The 22,500-nt window shown below is 37.2% G+C and overlaps 1 long non-coding RNA gene across 3 annotated transcripts in view; it reads right to left on the bottom strand.

The window, feature by feature from the left end:
* LOC145277573 (uncharacterized) overlaps nt 1-22,500 on the bottom strand; it is a 446,087-nt gene that overhangs the window by 372,033 nt on the left and 51,554 nt on the right. The gene's annotated exons all lie outside the window — the stretch shown is intronic.

Here is a 22,500-nt window from a genome sequence, read left to right as displayed (position 1 = left end):
GAAGAGAGAGAGACAGACAGACAGATAGGAAGAGAGACAGACAGACAGATAGGAAGAGAGAGAGAGAGAGAAAGACAGATAGGAAGAGAGAGAGAGACAGACAGATAGGAAGAGAGAGAGACAGACAGATAGGAAGAGAGAGAGACAGGCAGATAGGAAGAGAGAGAGACAGACAGATAGGAAGAGAGAGAGAGAGACAGACAGATAGGAAGAGAGAGAGAGAGACAGAAAGATAGGAAGAGAGAGAGAGACAGACAGACAGATAGGAAGAGAGAGAGAGAGAGACAGACAGATAGGAAGAGAGAGAGAGAGACAGACAGATAGGAAGAGAGAGAGAGAGACAGACAGATAGGAAGAGAGAGAGAGACAGACAGACAGATAGGAAGAGAGAGAGAGAGAGACAGACAGATAGGAAGAGAGAGAGAGAGACAGACAGGTAGGAAGAGAGAGAGAGAGACAGACAGGTAGGAAGAGAGAGAGAGACAGACAGATAGGAAGAGAGAGAGAGAGACAGACAGACAGACAGATAGGAAGAGAGAGAGAGAGACAGACAGACAGACAGGAAGAGAGAGAGACAGACAGACAGACAGATAGGAAGAGAGAGAGACAGACAGATAGGAAGAGAGAGAGAGAGACAGACAGGTAGGAAGAGAGAGAGACAGACAGATAGGAAGAGAGAGAGAGACAGACAGACAGATAGGAAGAGAGAGAGAGACAGACAGACAGACAGACAGGAAGAGAGAGAGAGACAGACAGACAGACAGATAGGAAGAGAGAGAGACAGACAGATAGGAAGAGAGAGAGAGACAGACAGACAGATAGGAAGAGAGAGAGAGAGACAGACAGATAGGAAGAGAGAGAGAGAGACAGACAGATAGGAAGAGAGAGAGAGAGACAGACAGATAGGAAGAGAGAGAGAGAGACAGACAGATAGGAAGAGAGAGAGAGACAGACAGATAGGAAGAGAGAGAGAGAGACAGACAGATAGGAAGAGAGAGAGAGACAGACAGATAGGAAGAGAGAGAGAGACAGACAGATAGGAAGAGAGAGAGAGACAGACAGATAGGAAGAGAGAGAGAGAGACAGACAGATAGGAAGAGAGAGAGAGAGACAGACAGATAGGAAGAGAGAGAGAGAGACAGACAGATAGGAAGAGAGAGAGAGAGACAGACAGATAGGAAGAGAGAGAGAGAGACAGACAGATAGGAAGAGAGAGAGAGAGAGACAGACAGATAGGAAGAGAGAGAGAGAGAGACAGACAGATAGGAAGAGAGAGAGAGAGAGACAGACAGATAGGAAGAGAGAGAGAGAGAGACAGACAGATAGGAAGAGAGAGAGAGAGACAGATAGGAAGAGAGAGAGAGAGACAGATAGGAAGAGAGAGAGAGACAGATAGGAAGAGAGAGAGAGACAGATAGGAAGAGAGAGAGAGAGACAGATAGGAAGAGAGAGAGAGAGACAGATAGGAAGAGAGAGAGAGAGACAGACAGATAGGAAGAGAGAGAGAGAGACAGACAGATAGGAAGAGAGAGAGAGAGAGACAGACAGATAGGAAGTGAGAGAGAGACAGACAGATAGGAAGAGAGAGAGAGACAGACAGATAGGAAGAGAGAGAGACAGGCAGACAGATAGGAAGAGAGAGGCAGACAGATAGGAAGAGAGAGGCAGACAGATAGGAAGAGAGAGGCAGACAGATAGGAAGAGAGAGGCAGACAGATAGGAAGAGAGAGGCAGACAGATAGGAAGAGAGAGGCAGACAGATAGGAAGAGAGACAGGCAGACAGACAGATAGGAAGAGAGACAGGCAGACAGACAGATAGGAAGAGAGACAGGCAGACAGACAGATAGGAAGAGAGACAGGCAGACAGACAGATAGGAAGAGAGACAGGCAGACAGACAGATAGGAAGAGAGACAGGCAGACAGACAGATAGGAAGAGAGACAGGCAGACAGACAGATAGGAAGAGAGACAGGCAGACAGACAGATAGGAAGAGAGACAGGCAGACAGACAGATAGGAAGAGAGACAGGCAGACAGACAGATAGGAAGAGAGACAGGCAGACAGACAGATAGGAAGAGAGACAGGCAGACAGACAGATAGGAAGAGAGACAGGCAGACAGACAGATAGGAAGAGAGACAGGCAGACAGACAGATAGGAAGAGAGACAGGCAGACAGACAGATAGGAAGAGAGACAGGCAGACAGACAGATAGGAAGAGAGACAGGCAGACAGACAGATAGGAAGAGAGACAGGCAGACAGACAGATAGGAAGAGAGACAGGCAGACAGACAGATAGGAAGAGAGACAGGCAGACAGACAGATAGGAAGAGAGACAGGCAGACAGACAGATAGGAAGAGAGACAGGCAGACAGACAGATAGGAAGAGAGACAGGCAGACAGACAGATAGGAAGAGAGACAGGCAGACAGACAGATAGGAAGAGAGACAGGCAGACAGACAGATAGGAAGAGAGACAGGCAGACAGACAGATAGGAAGAGAGACAGGCAGACAGACAGATAGGAAGAGAGACAGGCAGACAGATAGGAAGAGAGACAGGCAGACAGATAGGAAGAGAGACAGGCAGACAGATAGGAAGAGAGACAGGCAGACAGATAGGAAGAGAGACAGGCAGACAGATAGGAAGAGAGACAGGCAGACAGATAGGAAGAGAGACAGGCAGACAGATAGGAAGAGAGACAGGCAGACAGATAGGAAGAGAGACAGGCAGACAGATAGGAAGAGAGACAGGCAGACAGATAGGAAGAGAGACAGGCAGACAGATAGGAAGAGAGACAGGCAGACAGATAGGAAGAGAGACAGGCAGACAGATAGGAAGAGAGACAGGCAGACAGATAGGAAGAGAGACAGGCAGACAGATAGGAAGAGAGACAGGCAGACAGATAGGAAGAGAGACAGGCAGACAGATAGGAAGAGAGACAGGCAGACAGATAGGAAGAGAGACAGGCAGACAGATAGGAAGAGAGACAGGCAGACAGATAGGAAGAGAGACAGGCAGACAGATAGGAAGAGAGACAGGCAGACAGATAGGAAGAGAGACAGGCAGACAGATAGGAAGAGAGACAGGCAGACAGATAGGAAGAGAGACAGGCAGACAGATAGGAAGAGAGACAGGCAGACAGATAGGAAGAGAGACAGGCAGACAGATAGGAAGAGAGACAGGCAGACAGATAGGAAGAGAGACAGGCAGACAGATAGGAAGAGAGACAGGCAGACAGATAGGAAGAGAGAGGCAGACAGATAGGAAGAGAGAGGCAGACAGATAGGAAGAGAGAGGCAGACAGATGGGAAGAGAGAGGCAGACAGATGGGAAGAGAGAGGCAGACAGATAGGAAGAGAGAGGCAGACAGATAGGAAGAGAGAGACAGACAGATAGGAAGAGAGAGACAGACAGATAGGAAGAGAGAGACAGACAGATAGGAAGAGAGAGACAGACAGATAGGAAGAGAGAGACAGACAGATAGGAAGAGAGAGACAGACAGATAGGAAGAGAGAGACAGACAGATAGGAAGAGAGAGGCAGACAGATAGGAAGAGAGAGGCAGACAGATAGGAAGAGAGAGGCAGACAGATAGGAAGAGAGAGGCAGACAGACAGAGACAGACAGACAGAGAGAGACAGAGAGAGACAGAGAGAGAGTGAGAGAGAGAGAGAGAGAGAGAGAGAGACACACACACACAGAGGGAGAGACACACAATTGTATTTTGAGTAACACCTGCACTGAGCCTGCAACCTTAAGAGTCTAACTTTGCAACTGAATTTTACCAAGTACTTTATCCATCATATTACAAGTCCTTGTAGTTAATATACACCTGAAGAAAGTCGGGGGTAATTTTGATCAAAACGTTGTGAAAATAACACTCAAGAAGAACAATAATCCAAATAATACAACTAATCAATTCTCATCCAAGAAATTCAGAAACGTAAATCTATTATTGTTCTGCTTAAATATGAACTTGGCGTTTTAATCTCAATATCAGTGCGATTAATGATCCACCCTTATAGAGATTAGAGGAAATGAGTGGTGCAATGGATACCACATGACTATGGAATCAGCTAAGAGTTCAATTCCAGTTGCATCTTTTATATTCAGTTATAGTTTAATACCATTAAGATATAAACCTCTCACGAATTAGGAGTTAAATCACAAAGTATGCATAAATAACTTAACTTCCTTAAATAGAGTTTTAACATAAAAGGGTTGATACACCGTTTATACAAAAGAGATTTGTTTAAAATATAGAAGGGAGTTAACTCTTCAGTCGAGTTTGGTCCTTCCTTTTGCAAGTGGTGGGCAGAAAACAGTTCCATGGCAACCCTAACACGACACATGGAAGAGGAGGCAGCAGCAAGAATCATAAAGACGGCATTTCCATCGTTGCATGCTGCAACTTCCTCTTGCAAAAATTGGAACTACTGCATTACCTGAGATGTAGGTCAGACTTGCTGATAAGCAAGTACCCCCTCCCTCCAATCTAGAGAGAGAAAGATTGAAGGGTAGGTGGGAAAATGGAATTAAGCTTGTTGCGAATAGTAAAGTCGATTTTTATATTACCAAGTATGGTTAATAAACTAACAGATTAAATCTGTCACAGAAAACGTATTTATACTTCTACAAACATTTTTGTAACGATTTTTTTTCTATTCGCTTACATAAATCTATTAGCCTATAAAACCTTCGATATATCAATAATCTATAGCAGTCTGTTTCTATCTATCCGAATTAAGTAACACTTTTTTTCTTATTGAGTCACTTATAAAGGCCAAGTACCATTCGAGGATAACAATGAAACTGAAATGATTGTCAGCTGAAAGATGAGGAAAACTATGGTAGTACTGACATTGACCAGTGGTATGAACCGATTATTAAATACAAGGCGGTTTTTGATAAATTGTTGAGATTGAATTTGAAAACGACCAAGTTGCAACTAGCAGGTAAGCAGTTCTGCAATAATGTGTTCCAGACACAAAGAAGGTTTGCTCATGAAAATTTCACCTGAAGCTAAGCACATAAAGGAATTTTTTTTCAGTGTGGTAGCAAAAATGTCTTGTAAAAGGAAACCAAAGGCTGGGCCTCAGCCGAGCACCTTCCATGGTAATAGCAATAGAATAGAGACTGAGACTAACAACGTCTCGTCTGCAGGAACAAGATTGCAGGAAAGAGAAAAGGGAACACTCCTCAAATATATTAAATAGAAACACTCTAAAATATTAATACATTAGCAGAACCTGTGAAAATTCCCTGGAATGAGGAATATATTAAATCAACGAATGTTTTGATAAAGCTGATATCCTTCTGGTTTGGTTGTTTTTGTTTTACGGCATATCAACCCTTTTTGGGTTATTTAATGCCGAATCCAAAGATTTTGAAGAAAATTTTTTTTAATAGAATATATTTGTTGTTTTCATGTCGGTTTCTATTTAACCCATAGTTGGGACCCTAACAGGTACTACCACTCCGGGTCAGAGTGGACCTGGGAGCAATGGTAATTAAAGGGTGGATCCACACTCCTCAAAGCCCACAAGCTGGGGCCTCACCACTGGATATAGTTTAAGGTCATATCCAGGACCTCCATTGAGGGACTTTTACCCTCTGCAGGGGGGCAGTCGGCGTATTCTAATGCCCCACCGACAGGGCCGATATCCTTCTGGATAACGCAAAAAGTTTTTGTGTACTGCAAAATAACATGCAAACATGAATTTATTAACATTTCTATGTAAATAATAACCATTGTATTTTAAATATGGAACTGATCAAATGGGAAATTAACAAGTACTAAAAAATATTCAGAAAGTAATATTGTGCTAAATAGAATATGCTTTTATTTGCATTGAACGAAGAGACAATCTTTAATTTACTTCTTTAATCTTAGCAAACCACGTTCTCTTATGCTTTGTTTCTTTCAAAGGTTTCTTTTTTTTTAACATAGCGTTTTAAATATATCCGTATCATTATACGAAAATTAATGAGTAAAAAAACTTCCAGATGAATTCATTTGTTTGGGAGAATGCAGGAAGTATATATGCCTATATGACCTTTCCCCAATGAAGAACCACTGCACATCGAAATTATGAGTTTCTTTCTCACGATTACAATAATGATAATATATTATATTCGAAAATAAGCCTACAAAGGAAGGTCACTCATTGTCCAGCATTGCCAAATTGGCCTTTTTAAACTTAAATTTCACGAATGTGGTCTTTTTTAAGCAGTTTGGCTTTCAAAAATTATATTTAGCTTTTTTTCAAAGTGTAACGTACATATTAAGGAAGGAATAAAGAAAATCTTATATAGACTATATGTTTTTATCGATTTATTGATAAACACTTCTATTTCATCTATTTAGTTGGGTACAGTTGTATTCTTGTAGATACATTTTAGTCGGGGCATTTTTTTTTTGTGAATATCTATAACTTAAATTTAGTCGTTTTGAATAATAATACAAGCCAGCATGCAGCCCCCCCCTCCACGAGTGAAAAATTTACCTTCACTATGACTAATGTTTGTGCAAAATTTAAGATAAAAATCCAAGACATGATTGAGAAAAGTGCAAACAAATGAACGATTTAGGGATCAACCAGAATTATACCAGAAAATCCGTTTTGACAAAAAAATTTACCATCATCATGACTAATGTTTGTGTAAAATTTAAAATAAAAATCCAAGACATGGTTATTGAGAAGTGCAAATAAACGGTAGTGGACTACTAGGTCCAATCCCTCCTTTATTAGTGGAACCAAAAAACTAATCCTCCAGATAATAAATAATAATGTGTGCTTATTTGTATATATTTAAATATCTGTATCATTATAAAAAAGTTACTGCATAAAAAACTGCCAGATGAAGCCATTACAGGTGTTTGGGAGAATGCAGAAAGCAAATAGCTTGAATGATTTTCCCTAGTATTTTAAATGAATTAAAATAAATAAACATTCAATATTTCTTTCACGATAAACACCTGTCTAGCTGAAACCACTGTCAAAATTTTCCCCACTCTTTATCTGTGCCAAAACCAAAACGTAAATTCCATGAACAAATCTTCTTAGAAATGCATGCCAGTGGAACTCTTCCGTCTGCCTGTTTCCCACCTGACTACAACTTGGATGTCTTCAAGTCCAACACAAACAAATTCCTGATGAACCGCCCCCTTAAGTAAGACACTATCAAATCTCCAATACTAATGATTACTACGATACTATCCCATTGATTACCGTACACGCAATAACCCTTACCCCGAGTGGCTTCTGGGCCTTGAAAAGGGGTGACCACCATGTAAAAAAAAAAATTGCTTTTTTGTCTTTCTATATTCAGTTTGAGGCGTTTCCTCGTAACTTCCCCGGTTGAAACGTTATTTTATATGAATACTAACAGGGCGCTCGGCATTGCCCGGTTGTAAAATATATTTAAATATGATATTTTGATTAATGCAGATTTCATATTATTATTATTATTATTATTATTATATGATTTTGGACCCAATATATAGCAATAATTTAAAAAAAAAAAAAAAAAAAAAAAAGTTCATGCGCCACCACCGAGAATCAAAACCCAAACGTTTAGTTTATGATTTATTTTTGCCTCTGCTGTTAATGACCGAGCCATGAAGACATGTTTCTGCAAGGTTAAAAATTAAAACATAAACCAATAGCTATTACGTTATGCATGCATATTTGTAATGCCGGCGTTTGACCTTCACCAAATTCCATATTTTAAAAAAGTTTTCATACTTTAGTACGGATTTTCCCGGACTAAAAGCCAAATATAAAGTTTCGCATGGGTTCAAATGCATTATATATGAAGTTTCATGTCTGTAGAACAAAAAATCTAGGAGGAGTTTGATAGGCAAAATTTTTTTAATCAAATATATACGTATACATAAATGAAAGTTGTGTTCACCATAAACTTTTTATGCAAATATTACGCAAGTAAACTCATGTAGAATGTCTGCGTGAATATAATTACACGTAATAGTGAACTAAAGATGATCATCCCATAAAACCAAAAAAAAAAAAAAAAAAATTAAAGAATTAATTAAAATGAATGTTTATGCAAATTAGTTAGATCTTTTGTAGATGAATGCAATTCCGCGACCCATATATAAGAAAGCTGCATTTCTTTTTAAATAAAAAAAGGGGTTTTAATTATGAAAATCAATGCTCTCTCTCTCTCTCTCTCACACACACACAAGGAACCCTAATTTATAAGAGTTTAGATTAGTGTAATTTTTTTTTGCCATTTTAGATGGAGGGTATACATTCATTTGCTAATTTTTGTATCTTTAAATAAATAAGTTAAATTAACTGACGGATTCTCACTAATTTGTATAATTTAGTAATGATTAATAATGTTTACTTTTATAAAGAACAGACATAAGTACTTAAGGACACGCGTTTCCAAGGTCGTAGACAGATATGTGTGAGTAATAAGTAAAGGTTACTTTCTGCTGTGTTTCCATGCGACTACAATCAGAAAACATAACCGATGCCCCTACGAGGAGTTAGATAAACCATTTGTGGTGGATGCGCCAGAAACAAGATCTTAAATCCTGTACAGACTCTTCCATAGGAGAGCTCTTCTAACGTTGCCGATAAATACGTCTAAGGGAAATAATTCTGAGTCAATGTCTATTTAACAGATACACGGAATAATAAAAAGTTTATTGGTAGTAAGCAATAGGGCAGGTCGAGTTGCAACTTTTTTTCAGAAAATCAACATGGCACTGGTGATGCTAGTTGGAGTTTGATGTGATAAGAACATATACCAAAAATTAGATTCCCATCTTGAACAGAAAATTGAGTATTTAATTTTAAAAATCGTGTAGAAAAATGCTGAAAAATCCTTCACTTTCATAGCATTTTTCACAACTGTGACTTTGAAATTTCACTATTTTGATAAAATAGTCGATTAAAATTGATATATTTATATGAAATACATTGAAAGAAAAATAAATACATGAATTATAATTTTAATTATGAATCACAACTAGCAAAATATCTAAACTTTTATTGCATTGATTAAAAAAAATTATAAAAAAAGCTAATTAGCAACCAAGTCTTAAATTTCACAATTCAAAAAGATGTGGAGGTGTATTACACATAACAACTTGATACAAGTTACAGAACCATGTATTTTAATTTTTTATTAGAGGCAATAATATAAACTTATAATAGAACTAAATTGTTCTGTATAATTTCTTTTTGAGGAAAATGAAGGTCTAATTTGCTGGCAATAATGTGTCTATATCTTGCTTCCTGCCCATATACAACTTTTTGAGAAAAATAAATAAAATTTGACTAGTGTGTGGCTGCAAAATTGATAGCAGTAATCTTTTTCATTTTTTTTTTTTGAGTTGTTCACCATTTCTAGAAAAAAAAAAAAAAAAAAAAAATTTGAAAACACCTTTTTTTTAAAAAATATTTTTGCGATGTAATATGAATAAAACTAACTATTGTTTGGGTAAATTAAGAGAACTCATAAAATTTAATGGATAAATATTTACCTAATGGACAAAATCGTTTGAATACCCTCTTTCATCTGAGTTTATCATCGATATTATATTTTCCGGAAGTAGTGCAAAAGCACTATATTTTGAACAGTTTAAAACAGTAATTTGGATTTCAGTTAACTGTTTTGTTCTCCAAATCATATTAAAATATACTGTTGTTGGTTAAAAAATATTGTCGGTTTTGATCTCAAACCAACTAACTGCATACACTTGGATGATAAATTTGACCAAAATGTTTAATTTATCATAGTGTTTGAGGACAGACAACTCTAGTCTATAAACACATTAATCTTGTGGCTTATGTTCGCCATCTTCCTTGATTCAAGGGCCCAATTTTCTAAGTTAACTTCTCCACAAGAAATGCCAACAGCATACTCAAAAAGTAGCCTCTGGTCTTCACACTTAAATTATTTGTTTCTTCTGCTGTCAGATAATGATGATCGAGAGGGACACTAATTTTTTTAGAATTCTACTTGAGGCAAATCTTGATAATTATTGATATAAAGTTTCCCCAAAGGACCAGTAAATGTTGTTAGGCTTTTTTTTTGTTCCATCAATTAATTTAAAAATTGCTATAAATGGCAGTTCTTCTAGTGGGACCTGAAAATTGGAAACTTTGCATGTTTAATAATAGAGCCAGATTACATAATACCAATATGTTATTTTATTTTCCACAAAAAAAAGGAACATAATTGCAGGTGAATCTATAGAATGAATTTTACTTCCCTGTTAGGAGGACAAGTGCAGATTATGTGCCTTGTTTGATAATTTTCTGTCTTGCACTTTACTGCAAAGTCATCACATCTCAAGACAGAAGTTTACAGCTACAAGAAAATATAAACAGTCTGTTTAGCTGTTCCTTCATTCTTTTCACTTTGATTGCTACAAGAGATTTTCTGTCAATCTGTTTGGCCCTCTTATAGCAAACTATATTGACCTTCTGTGTTATATAATATTACCTTAACAAGGGCAATTGTGGATTGACTGCTTGCCGAATACTAATTATATCCTTGGCAATTAACTTAGAAATCTCACTATTTTTTAAGTGGGGATAACTATTCTCGAGGAAATAACTAAACTGGACGGCTTGTTATGAAGTTGGGCGTGCTGTTTCATCCAAATGACAAGGTGGACCTGCAAATTTTGTGAACCATGGGTTAAAACTGAACGTCGTGCTTTTACTGACATTCTAATCTGAAAAGTAAAATAAATAAATGGATTATAACTGAAGGAAAATGTATTAAGCTATCTTCCAATTTCATACGTAAAAAATAAGTGCTAGTTATAAAAAATAATGAAAAACTTTGTAAAGTTGAATTAGATGTATTGAAGAGAGGACCAAACCAAATCAGAGGCATAGTAGTGTTTAGTTTAGACACTTTTAGCAGATTTTAGCTCCTCCTTCGATAACATGAATTTATCCATAAAGAGATTTATTCTTGCTGTAGCTGTGCCATTTTAAACGAGTGTTTAGTGTTTGAAAAACCGGTGTTTGTGCATCTATGTTACTATGCTATTTTTAATAGTATTTTCAAGTTAAATTTCATTTTTATGACATTTTTGTTTATTAAATTTTTAGGTGAAAGTGCATAATAGTTACAATACAACCTCCTTCTCATATTAAGAAGGGCTTTCTAAATAAAGTTATTTTAGCCCAATAACATAGATGCACACACAACAAAAAACCTTTAAAAGGAGTTTCCTTATTTACTCGTATTAATGTTTGTGGGTTATCTGATTTTTCAGGTTATTTAATGCCGAATCTAGTTATTTTGAAGAACGATTTTTTATGGGATATATTTGTTTTTTAAGTCGGATTCTATTTAACCCATAGTTGGGACCCTAACAGGTACTACCACTCCGGGTCAGAGTGGACCTGGGAGCAATGCCAATTAAAAGGTGGCTCCACACTCCCCAAGGCCCGCAAGCTGGGGCCTCACCATCGGATATAGTTTTAGGCCATATCCAGGACCGAGAGTTGGAGAGGAGCCAGAAGAGAGCTGGAGTTAGACGGATGAAGCAGGCAGCAAAGTGTGAAATCGCATTTTTGTAGTCTTGTCTTTAAAAAAGCAGTTTGATTGCTGCTGGCGATACTACTAGTATATTTCTCCACTCTCTGGGCTCAATGACTAACTACACAAACGAGGGGTTGGGGTCTCCTGACTTCCGGTCGAGTCCCCCCCCCCCGAATTTAGCTGAATTTATTTAGGACAAGATTTATTAAAATGACGCGTTTGTTCCGCAATCAATTATAATTAATGACCGAATTTATTATGTCAAAAGTAACTGGGATGTAGATTTGTTATATTTACATAGTTAAAATGTGAACAAAAGCCGAACGTGAGGAAGTTGAACCCCGTGTATTTTGGGACGTGGCTTAACGCCTATATACTTTTTTTTGGGGGGAAAATGTTTGTTTGAATTTAATATTTTAACGTACACAAAGGCAGTAAACGAAGATAAAGAGTGTAGTATTATGTTAGTGTGACAGGGAAACCCCGAAAGCCTTGCAAGGCACAGCAATACAATTGTTATTGCAAGTAAATATTCAATAGAAAAACACTGTGTTGGAATGTTTTGGAAAAAGTGATTTCTGTGCGCGATAGCAGCAGCACATTCTGGGGAGAACCATGGCTGGCTGTTAGGTTTTTGTTGGAATTTTTTTAGATGGTATGAATTGATCTATGCCTACAATTAACCATTCGGTCAGATCTGATACTATAGAGGACACATCCTTTTTAAACATGGAGTGCAGAGGTAAATCAGATATGAATGTATGGAAGCTATCCCAGTCAGCCATATGAGTATCGGTATACAGTACGGTGGAGGGATACGTCTGGGGGCTTCTTACATTTCGTTTTTATCTTAACTGATACGACTGAGTGGTCGGAGGATCCTAGAGGAGAATGAACGGAACATGAACATAGCTCAGGGGAAGTTGAGAGAAAAAGGTCTAAGAGGCTTGCATATTGACCGGGTGTATCGGGCACACGGGTGGGTTCGCGAACAATCTGAGTGAGATCATAAGCAATGGCAAAATCATGACAAAACCTCCCCTCATCATCTGTCTTATTTGAATGGGTCAGCCATTCCATGTTATGGACGTTGAAGTCACCACATATGTGGATGGTAGCCGAGGTATGTGAAGACAGTATGTGGTCTATTTTCTCAGATATGCTCTTAAAGATAGTAACTCCGCTGTTGTGGGGCCTATAGAGGGCAAATATAAATGCAGTGGTGTTAGCAAGTGCAACCCTGAAGCACATATAGGGTAAATTAGGATCTTCTCTCGAGATATCCCTGCCACACGGGAAGCCATCCTTAATGTAGGCACATATTCCATGCCCATGGCGATCTTGGGGGTCAGATTTAGCTGTTAAATTTGAGTATCCGTTAATTATGAACTCATCTAGGGAAGTGGTCGGCCCTATTCCAGTTTCACTTAGAAAGAATATGTCCGGTTTTGTCTCCTGTAATTGGGTTTCAACCTCTGGAAGGTTGGAACGTAGACCTCTGATGTTGGAGAAGGAGACCTGGTATGAACAAAGCTTCTTTCTTAGAACTGCACGCCTGTGGAACTCTGTTCCGTCTGCCTGCTTCCCTCCGGACTACAACTTAGTTGTCTTCAAGTCCAATGTTAACAAATTCCTAATGAACCGCCCCCTTAAGTAAACATTTCAGCAAATCTCCTCACTAACGTAATGTACTTGCAATGACCCTTATCCCTGAGTGGCTTCCGGGCCTTGATAAGTGGTGATCACTGTGTAAAAAAAAACAAAAATGTTTAGTTAGGAATTTTTACTTCGGCAAATAAACAATCACTTTAGGAATTTTAAAGTAGATTGGAATTTGGTTAAGTAAGCAAATATTTAGCTTACGTGAACGACACGTGATTTGGTCCGCTTCATTGACGGAGATACACATAGTCAGAAGAGTTGGAGTTAACCAGTTGGAGAGAACGGGTGGGGAAGTCCACGGAAGCATTCCAGTGGACACACCTGAGAAATGTACAGATACAGCGTGTCAACTCCGAGAAAAGGGATCATCCATACAAAACGAATAAAGGCCATATAAAAATATAGCGGGTTGTTATAGGTTTCCTTTGGAGGGAAGTGTCTTCGATTAAAGAACTTCACCGCAAAAAAACAACCACCGGGAAAAGAACTATACAAGAATGTATGCTTACCTTGTCTGGTGTACCAAGTTGACAAGGATGTTTGTCTCGTTGCTAAAGAACCGTATCTAAAATGTATTGTCCCGTTTGTGAACTGTTATTGAATATGTATACACACCCGCTTCCTAAGTATAAACATTACACGTTATTTAGATGAAAATTATATACACACAAGTCTAAAACATACGCTTAGATTATCGATACAGCAATGCCGTTATAGATCACTAGTCACACGCATACAAGACATGTACATACAGGCCCCGGCTATATACCAAGAGGACGTTTGTAGAGAGAACAAAACTAACCCACAGACGACAAAACAAACAAGTCAGAGTGCAGAACAAAGAAAACGTTACTCGAATGCTGCATACGAAATGGAAAAATATCAGTAATATAACGTCAACACGACAGAAAAAAGCGTCAAAAACTCAAAGATGTAGCCATGTTGAATCGAGACATAACAAAACAAAAGTTAAAGAGAGCATGCAGAAATCCAAGCAGAAAGTCAATATTGCGTTAATAACTCATTACTTTGGTAACGCATACCAAAACACAATTGTCAAGTATTTCACAAGATATGTGGACAATGCAGAAAAAAACAAAAAAAAAAAACAAAAAAAAAACGAGAAAACCATAGAAACGTACACGAATAATGAATCCGACGACAGTGTACACAAACTCGATTCAATGACTTCAAATAAATCTAGAGTTCACAAAATCGAAGTACTCTAATATTTAGACCATGGAACTAAAATAACTCACACGAAAGGTGCGAAATTAATTATGGAGCAGATGATACCGTACTAGTTTTTTTAGAAAAAAATTAGAAATATTAGTCCACAAGTCAAATTAAAAAAACAAACAAACAAACAAACAAAAAACGATTCGATTAACAGCTAATATCAATAAGCAGTAAAGAAATGAACTCATTGTTACAATGAACCAACCCGTTGTAGCCTCAGTCGTAAAGCAAACAAAGAATATAAAAGAACTTCAACTCGTTTTATTTTTGTTGTTATTCAACGATATTTTCTCATTTTTTCAGTACCACTGTGATGTCTCTCATGTGATCGTGCTCTCGAACGTCATCCACGCCTCTCACGTGCTCTCAAACGTTTTCCTATCTCTAACGTGATTTATTTTTTTTAATCTTTATTTTTCCCCTACTGACAAGCATGCGCGGAAGCGCGCAGGAATTGTATGCCGATGTCCAAGTCGAACCTACCTACGGTGAAAAGGAGTTCGTCCAAGGGCTATACAAAAGCCTATAACAGTCATTCAGCGAGTAACTACCACAATTGTTTTGGTAACGTGTCGTGTTGAATCATTGTGTTCGGGATCATGTCTCAAATCAACAAAGGTGTTTGGGTTCCAATTGATGGAATTGTTCAGAATACTGTCGGGTCGCGTGGACGAAATTGCTCGAGACCTTGCTGCCGCGCGTAATATTTTTTTGTTCTCTCTTCCCTCGTGAGCAACGACACATCATTTCGCATGCATTTGCGTCCGCGCTATTTCACAAAGATGGAGCTCATAAGCAGTTTTAGATGCAAGAATAGCACAATTTAAATCTAATTTAAAAAATTTATTGGTCCCCCGACAAAAGTAGGATGGACCTGTAAATTCACCCATGTTCGTTAGTCCGTCCACACTTTTCTCAATAACTACGGCTTGGAATTTTTTGAAATTTTGCACAAACATAAAACATGATATGAGTAAAAAAGTAACAGAACGGATTTTCCGAAAAAGCTCTGCTTGCCCCTATACCGGTGCCTTTCGGAATTAAATGGATAAAATTTACACTTTTGTGCTTATTAAAAAAAAATGATGCCTTAGATTTTTATAAAACTTTCTGAAAAGTTGTAACTAACTGATTTCTATATAATTTTGTTTGGCTATACTTCGCGATAACTCTTGGGTGTGACCCAAGGGCTCTTTTAGGGCTAATAAAAACGCTCCGCTTTTGACACTATTTTACCATATTTGTCCAAAATTTTCTGTGTATGTCTTTTTAGCAGTTTTGCATGGTGCTGAACTCAAATTTAAATATGTTAAGGCCTTGGACACTTTTGTGGCTAAATGGGGTGAGGGCAAATGATCGACTTAGTCATTTTTTTTTTTTTTTTGCATGGTACAGAACTAAAATTTACATATGTTAAAGCCTAAAACTGCACCGTTTGTTCATTTTCACCAGGATTTGACGTCCCCTGGGAACTTTTGGGGCTAAAAGGAGGGGGGGGGCAAATGCTGAACTTAGTCATTTTTTAATGCCTCGTTCACTGTGCATTCACGGGGAACCATGCATGCTTCACTTGTTTTTATTAAATTCATCAAATATAAATAATCTATTGGAAGATCGTGAAGACTTGATAAAATAGATACATCCATCAAAAAACACATTGAAACCATAAATTAATTTTAGTCATCAGAGATTCGTTCTGTTTTTTTTTTTAAAGATACAAGCGGGAAGGCACACGGCATGCCAGGTCGTAAAATACGCTTAAATATATTTTAATTAATGCAGATTTTGTATTTATCATTACAGAGCTAATTCTCTATTGGATATTATATTGTACTTAATATATATATATATTTAAAAGTTAAAAATGACATGGGTGCCATTAGCTAGAACCGAAACCAAAACATTTAGCTCCCAGCCACGCCTCTTACCAATGTAGCTATCAAAAGATGGACAAGAAAGATTTAATATTTAACGACTTGAAGAAATGAACTGAATTTGAGCATGCGCAGCAAGTTAAAAATATGTACGCAATTTGAAAAAAAAAAAAAAAAAAAAAAAACCAACAAAAAAACACAGTCTGCATTTCAACTTTCCGATATCTATCTGTACGCGTTATTCATACATCCAAACTTTGATTTTACTTGTTATAAATCATCCTTGCTGTAAGATTACTATTTCCTTTTAATTTCAGTGTTACGTAACCAGTAGTTTTAGAGTTTATTGGTTAAATATTTACAGACACGCATACACGTGCTTTATTTATATAGATAAGAAACCTATAAAAAGAATAAAAGAAAATGACAGAATTCAGAATCAACTCTCGCTTCCCTAATTTCTCTTTTTGTCATCACATTCCATGAGCGATGTTTCTCACAAATAGGGGACAATTGCTATTTTCTGTGTCCCATGTAACACATATCGTTGGCTGGTTTCTGATTTGAGGTTTTTTAGTTCCTTAGATCAAGTGGCTTCACGTCTGTCTGGAGCAATTTCCATAAAAAAGAAAAACAAAATCGTCAGCGACATAGAGTCCAAATAAATTATCTCGTCATCGCTGGAAAAGCCAACGGGAACTTCGATTATGTGGACATTGAAATGTCTTGTACAAGTTTTCAAACTCCACAGTTCAAGATATTTCGTTACAAATGTATATAAGGTTAGATATTTCGGTAACTTGATGCATCTAAAAGCAATTGATAAATTTTAATTGAAGAAAGTTTCGCCATTGAGCTTTCAATACACCATTTGGAAGATATCGTTTCGCATGATGCCTTATTGAAATCGCAAAATAATTGAAGGAATAAGAAATTCACATGATGACAATCTGATCCAACACTATCGAAACACATATAGTAGAACCCCTGGATACGGCATTAATCCGTTTCAGGGTTGGGATCATAAGGTGAAATCGCTGTATGGCGGGGCATAAGAAAAAATTTATACATGACTCATTAAAAATTAGTAACAAAATACAGTACAGTATAAAATACAAATGTATATAATAAAATAAAACATAATACCGTAAGGCGGGGCACATCGTATTATACATCGTAACCTGAAAAAACAGTCCCCTAGGGCCACCGTATCTTGGGGTTCTACTGTAGACAACAATTTTTAATGATTCCGTTGCACTTATGTTCTCTTGACGTAATATCCCCGACAAACCGGCTTAGCAACAAAATTACACCCCTTCACTGTTGAGGTGCCTAAATGCTTCCTGCTAATATTTTCTTCGAACAGCTAGGCTTTAGAATTTCTTTCTTGTTACCTGCTTCCCTGACTGTACCGATATGCAGAAGTTTAAATGTAACGTAAAACAACTTGTTAATTTTTCCTATGCATGGTCCCAAATAGTAGTCCCTTACATTCAAGTGGCGATATGCCTTGTTGAGGGGTGGACATGAATTAAAAACAGATTGAAATAAATCGAAAAGTATCTAATGCTCCACAAATAAATTGGGCATCTAGGCATTTTATTATTTTTATACTTTCTTTCCATATTAACATTCACTTTTAACATTATTTTTATGCTGACAACGAATATCGCGTTCACATTTAGGGCAGACAAGTAGTTTTCTGAATATTAAGACATTTTTTCCGATGTATTACTTAGTGTCAGTGGCATTCGCCATTCTTAACATGAAGAGGAGAGAGACATTTTGTAACACGCATGCTCATTAGTACTCGTTCAGTTGGGGAAAACATGGCCACCAGTAAAAACCTAATAGATTACATTGGATAATAAACGTCTTAGTATCGATAAAATTACGTTTTGCCCCAAATTTAAATGATATTCGTTTTCAGCATATCTGAAACCTATCCAAGTTGTCATTCTAAAAGGTGAGTGAGGAGATGAAAAAGTAAAAAATACTGGTGTCTAATCATTACTAAAGAATTTATGGCGAGGTCTCTGGCCTTAGTAGGGCTATTTTGAATGATGATATATCAAGGTATAGCCAAGAACCATACCGACATGCAATACAAATTGGGTAAAAGTTAGCGAAGGAAAAAAAAATGCATGATATCTTTGATGAATATTGAAATTGGAAATAAACGAAACATCCAAAGAATAAAATGGTTACATAAATAGTTTTGTAAATGTAAAATAGAGAAAAAATAAATTTTATTAGAAAATATTTTTATACGAAAGATATGAAAATTATTTTCAGTCATTTATGCGAACACGTTTTATCGTTATTTCCATGGCAGGTGCTCGTCTGAACTCCAATCTCTAGTCCCCCCTCGCCAATCTTTCACGAAAAACACCCGTCTAGCTGAATCCACTGTGAAAAATTTCCCCCACTCTATATCTGTGCCTAAATCAAAACGCAGATTCCATGAACAAAGCTTCTTTCTTAGTACTGCACGCCTGTGGAACTCTGTTCCGTCTGCCTGCTTCCCACCGGACTACAACTTGGATGTGTTCAAGTCCAATGTTAAAAATTCCTAATGAACCGCACCCTTAAGTAAACACTTCATCAAATCTCCACACTAACGTAATGTACTTGCAATAACCCTTATCCCTGAGTGGCTTCCGGGCCTTGATAAGTGGTGATCACTGTGTAAAAAAAAGAAGAAAACTGAAGAAAGTCAGATTAGTGGTTACAATATGTAGGTCTATATGTTCATAGTGTGAATATGCATGTGTAAGTAAGATATGTATGTGAGTATTTGGCAGTGTGGCATTGTGTGTTACCTATTCGCTGTAGCCAGTTGTTCAAAATGTGTTTGTCAAGACTACATAAATACTTTTGTCGCTGGTACAAATATATACACACTGACAGCGAAGTAAAAATCACAGCACAGTTGATCTACAAAATATATTTTATTTCACACCGACAAATCAGCTTTTTGATTAATTATTACAGTGTTTTGAGGTTTCGGAAAGTGCTTGGTTGTCGGATGTTAGGCAGTGAAGAAATGGTGACACAGCCTCGCTCTCTAATCGACTGATTGCCGTTTTCTAACCATTTTATTTATAAAAACATTCTTTTCCTATTGAAATGTTTAATATTTCCTTTGTTTTAACCTTTTGACCAATATCTGCTCATATTTCTGGATCAAATAAGGCATTCCGTTAGACAATGGTAAAAGCATTTAATTCTTCACATTGAATTCATTTACATGTGTGCAACCCAGAGGTTGTCTGCCAATATCTAACATTGTGTATGTATGTGCGTTGGTTTATCTTATTTTTGTTAGTGCATGTATAGCTGTGAGTAGCAATTCGTTGTTGCTCGCCCAACTCTTGTTAGTGTGTAAGAATGTGTGCATTAGATAAAAAGTTGGTGTGCAAGTAATCAAGTTCTTTCCGATTTGTTTTCCCGAAGGGTTGTTGAGCGACGTTTATGGGTTCTTCTGTGCACGGCCAGTCGGTGAAGCTTTTAGCTATTTGTTTTATAGGAGTTTCTAATGTCGCGTCGGCTTACTATTTTGAAGACTTTACGATTCTCATTTATTGAAATACTTTGACTTAACACGTTTATGTTAAAACTTACTAGCTTTTAGAAGTGACGAAAAGAGCATATAGAAACGAGACAGAGAAAGAGAGTAACTGATTCGAGCCAATTCGTAGGAATTGCTTCTCGATTCAGACGCCACATATTAAAGCCAGGCTCGACTAATGCAAAAGCATTCGTTGATAGGGCACGCACACAAGCACGCGGGGCCCCCTTCACAAGTTAATAAGTCTGATAAGAGAATTTCGAGAGTGACCAAGATATAGAAGAGGACTGCTATGTCAAGGAAGGTGAATGCTGTGAAGATGAAACATACTTTGTGCGATGCAAAGAAATGCAAAGAAACTCCAGGATGTTAGGCACGTTTTGATCTGAGCAATACCAGCTGATAAAGAGCAAGGTTTTGGTGACAATATTTCGCTTATACCTTACACTGGAAACACCTGATCCATATGAAAACACATGTAGCAATAAAAGTATCCTCCCCAACGAGATTAAGAAAGTACTCCGAAATACTAGATATTATTGTTTCCATATCACGTGTAAGATCCAGTCCCCTCTACCTCATCGAGAGATAAACGGCTTGGGTCGCAAATTAATTTAGATCCTTGCCGCTAAAGTTTCTATTAATGAACGACTTTTGCATAACTGTTCTGTTCAAGTGTTCACTAGCAAAAATTTTTCTACAACTCCTGATACCTTCACTTCCGTTTAATCGCCGAGGATATTTCTTCAAACCTCTAATCCCTCAATCATCTTCTCAACTCATCTGCAGGCGTTCGCTGTATAACACTACAGACATTCATCACCTACACAAAAACAGACTGGGATTCAAATCATAACATAAAATATTCGATCATTCCTTCCGGTTGATTATGAAATATCGATTGTCGATGGACTCGTTTTAGAAGTTTCGAAGATTATCGTACTCATATTAGATAACCTCTACAAAAATACACCAGACACCTGATTATTAAAAAAAAATGCACAGAGTGAGTCAAGAAATGCATGCACCAACTCAAGATTAATGCTAGAATCAGATATCAAAACGTGTTCATATCCCATCATTTATAGTAATCAACAACCAACCGAACCACTGTTAAATCATTAAATGTCACAATTCCATGGATCAAAGTAAAGTCATATTTCACGCGTTTTGTAAATCTAAAGTCAAATTCATTGATTATACAAATATTTTTATTGATCTAGGACAAATGATTTTCAGATAAAAACTAAAATACTAAAAAGATATTTTTGTTACATTCGGTCTTCAAACAGTTGTCAGTGACAATGATTCAGAATTCAAACCAGCAGAATTTAAGACATTTTCAAGAAATAGCATTTTTATCATACAAACGCAGGTATGGTAGAGAGGAATATGCAAACGATAAACTTATTCAAGTAGATTATTTCAGAATTGTATGTCCTGCATATAACCTTGCTCTTTTCAAGACTTAGGTCAGTAGGCATCTCCTGTCTACTATAATTATCTTCCATTCTTATTAGCTACTTACATGAAGTAGCTTCACGTCTTGTATAGAACGATTTCTATAAACAGGCTTTTTTAGAGCACACCATTATTTAAAGATGCTGCGTCATCTCTGATCAAAGAACTGATGCAAAGAACTGATGAAATGATTACGAATAAAATTCAAGTCACACGCACAAATGGAATACAAAAGAAAAAAAATTCTAACCCTAACCCTAACCCTAAAATAAAACTACACAACATTGTTAGAATTCAGCTGAATTGGTTTAGAAGAAGAGTCAGCACAACTTCTCGATTAAACTTGGTTTTGATAAAGGAAGGAAATACAATTCAACACAATATACATCATCCCAGTACTAACCAGGTTCAACGTTGCTTTACTTTGGGAATCTATGTTTCAACGTGATTATGTTATATGCATAGAGGCAAAAGCAGAGTTAATCAACGTTTGTTTCCGTAAGTCTTTCCCGTATATATTTTAAATCACACATTTGAATGACAGGAATGAAATACAGCCCAACGCAACGCAATAGATCTCAAAATACAAGAAACAGATTATATACTTTTAAAATCAACAAACATACTAAAACACCTCAATTACAAAATTCAACACTTCAGAAGTACAAGGGAACTACAAATCTCGTTTTCAGATACAGAAAATAGACTGATATATATGACCGCTACTCAGTATCACGCCCAGATCCGTGTAAGCATCGAGTATTTCCTCTTATCTCCCTTTAATCACAGATTTCTGTTTATACAATTTTGGACTCCAAAGTAATAATATATATAACTTGTTATACACGCGTTTTATGTTCTCTCCATCTTTAGACTAACCATGAGTGCCAAAATGAACTTTATTTTCTCATATTATAAACGATCGAATAAGGAATAACAGATGCCAGAAACCACTGACTAGAAAATATGGAAGAGAGAAATTGTGTGCGTGTGTATAGCAAGAGGTAAAATAATGTACGGAAAACTCGTTGACTTCGGCTCCAAGAATTCAGCATCAATAACCAACCGGTGTACGATTGGTTTCTGAAACCCAAGACGATACATTTTTTTTTTAAATAAAGTCATCAGCAGCCCCGGTGTTACGTGGCCGTTACG

The sequence above is a fragment of the Euprymna scolopes genome, chromosome 6 (genome assembly GCF_053919585.1).
Source record: "Euprymna scolopes isolate OS-2025 chromosome 6, ASM5391958v1, whole genome shotgun sequence".
Lineage (NCBI taxonomy): Eukaryota > Metazoa > Mollusca > Cephalopoda > Sepiida > Sepiolidae > Euprymna > Euprymna scolopes.
This window is presented reverse-complemented; position numbering and strand designations above follow the sequence as displayed.